Source organism: Phalangium opilio, unplaced genomic scaffold, assembly GCF_054372755.1.
Source record: "Phalangium opilio isolate 3A_F unplaced genomic scaffold, DU_Popi_V2 ptg000082l_1, whole genome shotgun sequence".
Taxonomy (NCBI): Eukaryota; Metazoa; Arthropoda; class Arachnida; order Opiliones; family Phalangiidae; genus Phalangium; species Phalangium opilio.
The window spans coordinates 20,761,178-20,773,556 of record NW_028324189.1 but is presented as its reverse complement, the minus strand read 5'-3'; the positions used below and the strand labels follow the sequence as shown (position 1 = coordinate 20,773,556).

General features: G+C 36.4%; 1 pseudogene; it reads left to right on the top strand.

The window, feature by feature from the left end:
* The first annotated feature begins 10,314 nt into the window (after positions 1-10,314).
* On the top strand, positions 10,315-12,105 carry LOC149653752 (uncharacterized; annotated as a pseudogene).
* The last annotated feature ends 274 nt before the right edge of the window (positions 12,106-12,379 follow it).

Below are 12,379 nucleotides of genomic sequence, written 5' to 3'. Positions count from 1 at the left end.
TTTTTATTGTAAAGTAAAAACGAAATCCACCGGGTAAGAATTCGGATAGATTTATCGCATTTCTTAGAATTCTTTTCGATAGAAGGAAAACAAAACAAGATGCTCTATAATGCAAACCCCAAAGTTCTCAACACTACAAATTCGACATATTATTATAATTTATTTAAATTATAATGATATCTAATGAAATGTAACCACGCTTCAGGTTATTAATTTCTGATGAAAATCTAACCTTTTACTTCAATTACAATTGAACTGTGAAGCGCTGTGTAGTTCCGGCAGTAGGTCAGAGATAAAAAAGGTTAGAGCCTATTTGAGTTCTTTAATGCTTTACACATTTCCACGATTACTATTACCGTATTGATCCCTAACCATTTCTTCTTACTTGCCATGTTAAAATATCCGAAAACCGTAAGAACTAGTTCTACTTCTTCTTCAGCGTCGAAGTACAAACTAATACCCACATTGTATTACTGCACAATATAGGACGAGGCTGAACATGGTCCGAAAGATAAGAAACCAACGGATACAGAGATCCTCTAGATTGTTTTTTTCCAAGAAAATATATTATTTTAGAAATAAAAGCGAAATAAGAAAACTTCAAACGAAATGAGATAAAAGCATTTATTGTCTATCAGTTTGACCGCGGGTTCCAGTTCGTGAGTTCAACACAAAATCTCGTATAGAAATCTGCAGGGATTGACTTAGCTAAATAGCTATTCCCTGAGGAAGGTATAGTCTTCAGAAACGTGTCGAAATCGCAACGCGGTCTCAATTTATCTCTAGCACACAGTTTTCCATTTATACGGTATTCCCACGGGAATCGAAGACTTTACCAAACAAAATGACGAAAACCATCTTTATAGCATCCCTTGAAATATAGAGATACTCAGAAGTTAAACATTGCTTAACCTTAATTTTTTATCATATGAGAAAATGGGTACTCTCAGTGTTTTGCGAGAAAGCCTAACGTGTAGTGTCCATTACACGCCATTACCCAAACTTATTTGTTCATATCTTCTTTAATATTGTGGATGGAATCACGTTTGCAATTGATGAATTAATTTTTTATGTGCTCTTTCAATTTCATTTAGGAAAGAGTAAATCTATTTCAGAGTATCCCTTTTAAGGAATATACACACAACTTCACTCTGCGCGTTATCGCTATTCGGCGCGACGCCTTTTTACTTCTTAAAAGAGCATCTCGAAAAAGACTAGACAGTAACTGTATAAGCCCCACTGCATAATTCGTTCCTAAAATCTCAAACTTCGCAAACCTCACGATAGTAATTAAAGAATACGCCGGTTGAGTTTGACGGACCGTCTCTCACTTTGCATCTGTTAGTTGGTATATAGAGTACGCAGATACAGCTGTTGCTGAAATTTAAGAACGCCTGGTAGCTAACGTGTCATTTCGGACGTAACCAAACTTCCGACAGAAAACCCCATAATACGATCGTTTCGTGAGCTTGCCGAGGCTTTCTTTCATCATGGCTTTACGAAGAAATGGTTTAAGAACTCTTGTGTAATGTTCCAAATGTGAAAATGATAACCTCTTCAGTCTGTTCTTAAACAAATTCCACACGTATTATGGGAAGCTTTTGAATTTGGTCTAAAATTACCTTAAATTTTAAAGCAAAAAACTGAAAAAAATTCATAAGAATCACTACTAACATTTGATTTCTTGGCTTTGAAAAAAAATATATTTTCAGTTCAACAAATCAAATCAGTTCGTTATCCATTTTTCGAGGAACTCTGCCTGCGTTACGATTCGTGCAAACCGGAGAGAAAATAGTAATGTTAAACGTCGGATTAAGATGCCAAAAGACTTCTCGTGTCATAAAAGGTTCCACATTATTATTTTTAGCTGACAATATTTGGTTTACACTTTCATTTTTTTGCGACGAGAAACAGACCTTTTCAATATTAGAGCAATATATATCCGTAAAAAATATAAATAATATGCGAAGAGTAAAACTTTTTATTATCCGAAGTGCATATAAAATAATGAATATTTAAAACATACAGTTTATCGATAACTATAGAAATTATCGTACGCATTCGAAGTCTTTTAAAAGGTCTTCGTTTCAACAAATGTACAAATGTGAATTATTTATTTTCAATGTGATTTTATATATGTTTTGAATAAAAGTGTAACGTCAGAATAATTATATATTTGCTTGTGTAACTTTTTACCAGTTTTTTGTATTCTTTTGTGTGTCTTCTCGTGTGTCGTCCACGAATTTAAATTTTAAGTTCAATATTTTATCGTGGTGATTTATTTCAGTTTTAAATGAAAAAGCGTATAGTATATGTACATTGATATTTCATAGATTAGATTTCATTGAGATATATGGATGTTTTAAATAAAAAAATGCTCCATTATTAAGATGTTTTTAATGTCTCCTAGTGAACATAATAGTAAATTCTTATTTTATATAAGCAATTTATGAAGTTTTTTTTGGTTTTTAGCCATATCGTAGTATACGATAGGCTCTTAGTTTGACCCGAACCGTCTTCCGTAGTAGTAGTAGTAGTGGCCGGGGTTGTCGCTTCGTTATCGTCAGATTTTATCTTAAAAGGAACTTTACATTACCACAACCCACCCATAGGGGTTACTGGGCTCGGTTAGAGATTTAGTTTTAATTAAAATTTTTTCAGGTCAGACCCGGGAATCGAACCCGGGTCGCTGGCGTAATAGACAAACATTCTACCACTGAACTATAGAGACTTGATAGAAACCCCGAGTTTTTTATCATTTATTTTATGTCTAAAATGTCGGGGTGATGTGGGGTGGGGTACCTCTTAATCTGTGGGGTCGGATACTTTTGAATTTTAATCTGTGGGGTCGGATACTTATGAATTTGTATGTTTGGGGTTTTTATATTTATTTTCTTTTTATGTATTAAATATATAACGATTTTCCCCGTTTCCTACCGCGCTCCTCATGTGTTTCGTTCTCGTTCGGTAGCTTTTGTCATCTATGTTATGTTTGACTGGAACGTTTTGGCGGTTAATTCAAATGTGGGTTTAGATAGAGCTAACATAGTGTTAAATGAACGTTATGCGTTTGATCATTTTAGCATTGCTAAAGGTAATTCGAGGGGATAATCACTAAAATGCGTAATCACTATAACTAAACTTTCTCTTTCAAAAGTTTCTGGTCATAAGTCCTTGTTAGAAATTTATAAGATGCGATAAGTGTGCATCGGCATAAGTCTATGTTGTAAACTCATCGAGGGGATTATCACTAAAAACTATCTGTTCTTCGATTCGCCGGAATATTAGAATTACAGCAAAAGTAAATTTATACGGTTATAATTTAATCACTGTTTAGAGTAGGGAATCGAGGGGCTATTCACTCTGATTTTATGCACGGTAAATCATTTAAGCATTGAAAAAGATAGCGCTATTCACTCATTAGGGTAAGGTATAGAGGGGTTATCCACTCATTAGGGTAGGGTATAGAGGGGCTATTCACTCGTACGATGTGGCTACTATTACGAGCCCTTGGGCCGTCTTGTTATATATTGAATTATGGCTTGCCAAATAATAACAGTGGAAAAAACTGGTTATTCAATTTGAATTTCAGGGAAACTAATGAGCAAAACAACTACTGCGGATCATTAATTTAAATTGACTTTGGTGCGTAATCCATTTTTAATTAATTAAATTCAACTTCTTCAAAATGGATAAAACCTCACAAATGGCGACCACAATGGCGATTGAAATTCCGTAAAAGTATATGGTGAAAACGGGACTGAGAAACCCAAGGGACAACGGAATGGTCTCTTCCAGTTGATTGAAGTCCGTCAAAAGCAATTCCCGAGATTTAAAGGCGTCCTCAATTTCTTTTGGAGTTCCTTGACTAGTCTCCGAAAACATAAGTGTTCTGATTAAAAAAATAAATTCATCATTTTGCATCTAAACAAAAAGTAATGGTTAGTGTGGACATCCCTTCATATACATAGCTTCTTTAATTGTAATCATTTGAAATCAATAAACACGTTTGCATGTAAAAAGGAATGCATGTATTTTTAAGTATTTCTCATGTTAGTCCAGGCCCTGGGCGACAAAGATTGAAGGAGTACAACATACATTGGCAATCCTACCCTATAGGTGCCGACTGCTCCTATCAATTAAGACGTTTTTCTTAAATTTTTAAATAAATATAGTTGATATTAATTATTCTAGTTAAATCGTTTTAACAAATGTTTTGCCTAAAATCATTTTAAGCATATCTATTGTTGACGTCAGAATTCAAACGTACGACACTTAGTTTTTAGGAATTTAGGGTATAAAAGGCGATTGATTCACAATATGTGATAAGAAAACCAACAATTGCGTGAATCTTTGGTGGAAGCCCTACCATTGGGAGGCTTAACGTTTCTCGTAACCCTAGCCGTTCGCGGCGTGGTTCTTAATCCTAATGATGATTAAGCCAAATATTGCTTTCTGCGAACATGTTAGCTCCGATTTGCCAAATGCGAGCATGGTGACAGACCCACTCACAGACATTTCCAGTTTTATACCTCTCCTTGACGTCATCGTCACTCGGAGAAGCAAAACCGCTTCTATACACTTTGGTAACATCAAGTACAGTACTTACAAATAGTTGATGTTTTCAAGTATGTCACGAGGGACGTGTTTGTTTATGAAATAATGATAATATCTTGGCTCGTAAGACTCTTTTCCAATGTAAATTTTTCTTCTTGATTTCACCAAATTGGTTTGAGCGTGATAAAATAAATCTGTTAGAATGTATTTCTTATCTTGAAAAAGCGCAGTGGTGCCACGGAGAAAAGCTTCTTCAAGTATATAAAGCGTAAAAGAGTAATTGTAGATGAACCCATTTTGATCAATCTTTTTCTGGAGTTTGGTGCTAAATGACGAGTTTCTCTGAATGGTTCAAAAATAATTTTATACTTTTCGGTTTTGATGGTTGAAAGATGAAAATCGGTTCGTAATACCTGCTAGTGGGAGGGAAAGGGGCGGGTGACTTTCTTACTCGTCACAGCGCTTGCATACATATACCCTGTATATGTAAATATACCAATGCGTATTCTATTAATTGAGAGACTAAAGGGGTAATTCGTTTCCCGCTTAAATCTATATATTTTCCTAGCCTGAGAATGTGAAATAGTTCCAGGTATATATTTTAAAAAGATGAAGTCGTTTTAAAGCAAGTGAATTGCGATATATGTCGTTTGAATAGCTCTAATTGGTTTCAACACATTTATGAACTACTTTTTCTAAAGCATGTAAAAATATACAGTTTTAGTAATAAACGGTTTGGTTTTTAAGAATTGTTTGAAATAAGTGAGTGGTAACCCCCTTTAAAAGAACTTAGTGGACCATCTCGAATATTACCTTATAGTTAGTTTGAAAATATAACGTTTCCTAAGGCCCTTATACATAACCATCTCTGACACATATAAACATATTTTATAATGAGCAACCGAGTATTCCCAAAACGATCATATTTAATATACTAATAACCAATTACAAATCCTACTAAATGTTTGAATCGCAGCCCTTTCAAATCCAGTTTCATGAAAATGAACATAATGCTCGACCCTTCACCTCCGCTTATTTTTTCGAGTAACATCCCCCAAAACTCGGTCATGTGAGTTTGAAAGCGCACACCCCTAGCTCCACTGAAAGTATTACGATCAGCATGAAAATGGAGGGTCCTACCTTCATCGACAAGTGAATAGGATTGTTTTCCGGTATCATTAAAGTAATGTCTTTCTGCTCACAAAGATCGTCAATGGTATTTATGTATTTTGTTTTGGTTAATAACAATTCTGATTTCAAGGCACCAGAAAAGCATTTGGTCAACACCGAACACCCGAGTAACCATCCGCACAAAATGATCCTCGGTGACTTCGAATTTATGTTCTCGAAACTGTTTTCTAGGAAATCCGATAAATATTGCCAAACATACTGATTGAAGTTAATCGTCAAAGCAGGTATCCATCCTAGAACAAGTGCATTCAATGTGAAATAAATTTGTTTGAGAAACGTAAAAATAGCCGACTCTTTAATTAAAAAGCCAACTTTTCACGTTTCGCTTTTAAGCGAATTCTGTAACCTTTTGCTAATGATAAGGATGTAGCCAATGATGATACCATAGACATGATTAGCAATGCCGTAGCGATCAGGCACCACGTGGGCGTATCCAAACCATCCACGGATAAACGTGTGTCGTGTTTATTCACTGTGTCGAAGCACGTTGCAATGCGAGAATCACCCATTAAAATGGTTGGAGAAACGTGATAAAGAAAAGGGTCACTGGGTACTAATGAATAAGTTACGACACCCATATCAATAACCTGTTAACATCAATACGAACGTAAAAAGGAAGAGCTAAAAAACCGGAATGTGTAATGATAAAAGATAACTTTTCAGTACTCTTTCGTCGTTTTTGATAAGTCTTAACGATTAATATTGTTCCAATACCCAGCAAAATGACTTTTTTAAAGGCAAACGCTTAAAATCCTTTCTCTTTTTTTGGCTAATTCCTTCTTTTACAAACTATACTTTCAATAAGAGACTGTCTCTACTCTTGTGTTGTAATAGTGAATGTTACCCGAATTAAGATGGTGGTAAATTTTTTGGGTCAAAAACCATAGTAGGTTTATTTTCCATATTGTCTAGTATTGGAACTACCTCGAGCAAATAGCCGAAATGAAATGCAACTAAATTTCAAAGGCAATCATACTAATATATCCATTGCTAAAATATACTCTGACGTAATTTATGTAAGAAAGAAAAAAGACAGGTCTCAAATTCGCCTTCGTTGAAAATTATTTAAAGGTATTAGGTTTTTGAGGGGATGCGGTTGAATCAATGATCATACATTTTAACCTTAAACGGAATGGAGGCTTTGTCTTTAATCATCATGAGTTCACCAGAGGTGTTTCATTACAATGTGGGTGAATTAATGATCAAAAATATTATAAAAATTTAATGAACTAACCTTTTCCTTTACTGCGGTGGCAAACATGTGACCAATCTCATTATTTTGATAACCGTGAACCTTCAGAAGGGTTTCCGAGATGTTTAAAAGTGGTATATATTTTAATCTAATGGAAAAGGAAAAGCAGAAAATGTTGAATTCGTAAATAGCTTTTGATTTCATCAGCTATACACCAAACAATATAATTTCACTATTTGATTACTTACGATACGTTTCGAATATTGTTAAGAATATAAGCAGGCAGAAAATTCGTGAACGGATACCAGAGAGTAATAAGTCCATTTGCTATATATTGTCCAAAATCGTCGGATTTCTGTATGTATTTAAGTCATGAACATTTTAAGGATTATTTACATTAGTGAAGATTTCTTTAATCTCGTATAGGGTACTTTTCTTACTTACATGTGCTGTTCCAAACTTAAATTCTCGTGAATGATTTCCTTCAGACATCTTGGGTTTATGTAACAACGCTATAAACACCAAATGAATTTCAGAGTGATACAAGCTAAGAAACTAAATTGCTATAAGGGTCTTGAAGCGATCTGAAAATTCAAATATGGTCTTAATATTTTATCGAAATATTTTTGTCGGGACTCCTATGGAGTTCTTGCCTTATCCCTTCAAAATATATTATTCGAATGTAGAGACCCGTGTTAATTTGATATGTAATGAAGTTTTCGTACAAATATCATTCCGTATAATTCAAAATGCCTCATGTAAACGGATGGCTGAAGTGTGTTATATGAAGCGTTAATTATCATAAACTCATCAGTATTCTGATTGCTTTGACCTCGTAAAATCCTTTCCTCTAATGACATTCATTTCATAGACTAATTGTAAATATAAAAAGGTAGAAGAAATGAAAGGGTTTTGTCACATGTGTTATGCAACATTGGTGTATACCATCACCTTATTTGCCCAAAATAATTTATATTGTAAAACTTCCAATTATCTTATTATCCAATGCTCTGGGACTTAAGCTTTATGAATCTTTTCCTGAAATATCTAAATAATACTTGTGGAAGTCCAGGAAATGCTTTTTCGTTATGCTGACCTTCTATTCGTGCTTAGTCTATGACAACACTGTGAGTCGATGCAACACGCACATAAACACTATCAAGTCGAAGAGATTTTAAACTCATGGCGACGTTAAAAATTTCCATATCGTTCTATTAAAGGACATTGATCCAATTTGTGCAAGATGTGCCTAGCATTTTTGAAGCATATAATGCAATTGCAAGAAAGACCGAGTTCTACTAAAAGGTTTATTTTCATTTATTTATTTCTTTTTTATTTAAGGTAAGTTTTCTGGAAATATGATTTTCATTTTAACATTTTTTAAATAATATATTAAAAATATTAAATTGAAGTAGATAGTATTGATTTTACCTGATTAAATCGAGTTTAAAATGCTAAATATTCCACACGAAAATTTTCCATCGAAACATGAGAAAATGGTCCATTTTTGGCAGTGCAAATCTTCGTTGTCATTTAGACAGGGAAATGCATGTCTCATTTAAAAGAAAAATGTCCATCAGTATGTGTTAGTTCATGGTTATACTTAAAATTGGGAAGAATTTGTGTTTGCGCTGTTACTATACATGAAAGTGAGGTTTACAGAGGAGCGTGCAATGATTCTATATTGCCTTGGTCAACATGCTTCTTCTAATTACCATTTTAATGAGTTTCCAACGGATTTGGATGTCGTATTTTCCCTGTGACACCGCCCATTCGAGAACATTTGCACCACAAGACAAATTAGGTGTACGATTCTGGGGAAATGTTTCCTATTTGCACTTATGCACTTTGATTTCTTCGGATTTCGTTTGATCTCGTCGAATTTTGTTTGATTTCAAAATTTGATAAAATCCGATGAATTTCGTTGGATTTTTAGATTTTTCCATTGATTTGGCCGGACTTTTGATTTTGTTATTGATTTCGTCAGAAGTTAATGACTTCTTATCCTGGGAAGTATTGGACACTAAGGCTTTATATAGTATCCATCCCTGCTAGTCAAAATTGCCTATGGCAATCGTAAAACAGGGTCGAAAGTTTCCTCCCCACTAGGAAAACTATCTAATCTACTGAAAAAAATCCCACGCCGAGAGGCTGTGGCACTCAAACTGTGGGCGTGTTCAAAACTTCTTCAGCGCCAATCGTTGAAAAGCTGTCTGTCTAGAACTCTTTGAAAATCCTTTACAATCCGTGGGCCTAGGACCCCACACTAGTTTGACCGGAATTTCTTGCAAACTCTATTAACAGCTGTTCTTGTCACAATTTCTGATTCGTTACCTCAAACCACAGGACACGCCTTAAAGTTTCGTTACTTGCCCGCTGCTGGCGCGCAAATCAGCCTGCCAGCTCAAAATGAGGGAAGCGCCGTTGGTGGCGCGATGATCGGACCTAATAAGAAGTTGGCTAACAGAGATGGTTCCGGATATGGTTAGAGTCCAATACTTCCCAGGATAAGAAGTCATCAACTTCTGATTTCGTTTTTCTCAAGTTGGATTTAGGGAATGACCGACCCCTCGCTTCTCGTTCATTGCCATTTTTAACTCAGTAGGACCAGAAGGGGTTAATAGAAGAAGGATGACACTCTGTATCCTCTTAATGCTTTAGTTATGTAACGTCATTCTTCCCAGGCTCCCCCTTTTAGTTTGCTTTCCCGCTCATCAAACTACAAATGGGCATCGCACCGTAAGGTGAATTCTATAATTATTTGGCACTAAATCCCCAGCAATCATCCCACAAACCTCGTCTTGACGTGGGACAAAATGCACAAGCGCGTCTTGCCAAATATTTAAACGCTAATAGAGTAATGATGAGGGAACTATTTATCGTGTATGTGATTCGGTTTAGTAACCTTGCTCTAAGTGTTCCGATGTTGGGAAGAGTGACGTTACAATCACCCAGCTTTGTGGTACACTTCTCTCGAAGAGAAGTATTATATTCTTCTGGTAGGACCCAAAGAACAAACCCTTCGATTTATGGCAGACTTTTCAGAAGCACCCGTTACAAGTTTTGTGTAAAAGTGTGAGTTTATTTGTCATGAATAATTTTACATTTGCAAGTGCAAATTTTTAACTGTTTTTTCTCTACTCGTCTTCTCAGTAATTTCGGTAGAAAAAGTTTAAAGAAACGTTATTCAGGCTAACATTTGTGATAAGCTCAAGTGTAATTCGACAATAGAACATCAATTGCGGTAAATTTTTGACAATATTTGCGTTAAAAACGGAACCTTCATGTTGTAATATAGTCTTATTATTGTTTAAATATCGCGCCTAGCGCCACAGCCTACTTCATATTCAACTATCTTTGTTATATAGAACTATATGTACGGAGTAGTCTCTAGTCTCCAGTACGAGCTAGACATGTAAATGTAAAAGTCACTGTCGTCGCCTTCTCAATAAAACTTAATAATTTTCCTCATTAACTTAAATATATTTTGTTGACATCAAAATATAACATGGTATCAGAAGTGTGCTCCCCGATTCCGCATTAGTTTGCCCAGTGTTCGCGTTGTCTTTATTAGCCGTCTCCGTTTCTAGCGTCGTACTCGTTCCGAACTGGCCAAGGCTTAAGTTCCCATTGTTTACCGTTGTTGCGTCATCTTTCCACAACATGGCTCAACCAATTGAGTCGGCATTGGCTCAACCATCCGTACCGGCTACCCCGGCCCCAACATTTCAAGTTAGTTCTCCGGAACCATTTTCTTTTTCTACACCGGGTGAATGGCCTCGGTGGATCCGGCGTTTCGAACGTTTTCGCACCGCGTCCGGCTTCAGTAAAAATTCGGAGGAAGAACAAATCAGTGCTCTAATTTATATGATGGGGGATCAGGCCGAAGACATATTTCTGTAATTTAACATGTCAGCGGCTGATTCCAAGGTTTACGCCACCGTTGTGGCCAGATTTGAAGGACATTTCGTTCTCGAAAAGAACGTCCCATACCTTCGTGCCCGTTTCTTCTCTCGTTCTCAAAAGGAGGGTGAACCTATTGATGATTTCATCACTTCACTGTACCAGTTGTCAGAGCATTGCGACTTCGACAAGCTTCAAAATGCTAAAGAAGAAATGATTCGCGACCGCATCGTCGTAGGAATTCGCGACAAAGCCTTGTCTGAAAGATTACAAACAGACCACAAACTGACCTTGGAAAAAGCCATCATAGCCGTTCGCCAAAGTGAAGAAGTTAAACGCCAATCAAATGAACTACAAGTAGACACGAAACCACATGCCAACGTAGATAAGCTCAGTGGCAAGCCTCGCAAATCACGTCAAGCATCAAACAAATTTGCCAACCCAGTTTCTTCGCCTCAAACTCCATATCGTCCGCGGCCACACGCCCAGAATAATAAATCTGCCAATTCAAGACGTGGCTGTCAAAAATGTGGTTCTGAAAATCAACATCGAGTTGAAGAATGCCCTGCCCGTTTTGCAACGTGTCGCAAATGTAATTACAAAGGCCATTATGCTAAGGTTTGCAAGAACAGACATATTAAGGAGATATCCAGTGCCGAACCACCAGCAAATGCCATTCAGGAAGCATACATTGGTGCCCTGTCTGAAGCTAATGGTGCCAATCCCGAGAAGTGGTTAGTCCAAGTACAAGTGGATGGACAACCCATAAAGTTTCAAGTTGACACCGGTGCCGACGTTTCCGTTATACCTGAGTCACTATTCAAGTCTAAACTTCAGGGACACGTACTGGAAGACACAAACAAAAGATTGGTGGGGCCTGGCAAAATACAATTACATTGTTGCGGTATGATAGAGGCAGAACTTCAACACAAAAACCGTATATTCCTCAGCCACATTTATGTTGTACGAGACTTAGAAAGAAGTTTACTCAGCCTGGCAGCTTGTGAAGGTCTCAAAATAATTGAAAGACTTCACCCAATACTCTCCGAGTCAAGAGTAAATCCGGAAAAAGAATTTCCCAGTCTCTTCTGTGAACTTGGTAGGATTAAGGAAGAATACACCATACAGTTGAATGATAATGCTGTTCCGGTTGCGCTCACAACCCCAAGACGTGTACCAATAGCCTTGATGGACCAAGTCAATGAGGAATTAGACCAAATGGTTGAATAAAACGTCATAACCAAGATAGAGAAGCCAACAGAATGGTGTTCTCCCAAGGGGGGCCCATACGCACTTTTCGCGCGTCGAGTTTTCGATTTTCCAGACAACCAGCGCGTTGGTTTACAAAGCTAGCACGGAGGGGCTTATAAAATATCTTGCGTATGTCTGTCAGCCATCCAGTCTTTTCAGAAACAGCGTTATAGTGCAAATGTTGTACAAATAATTTTTGTGCGAGTATTTTTTAATTATGAATTTTAGTTGATCGGTTAATGTGTTTATAAGAGTAAAAATAAATATAAATATAGGCACAGTAAA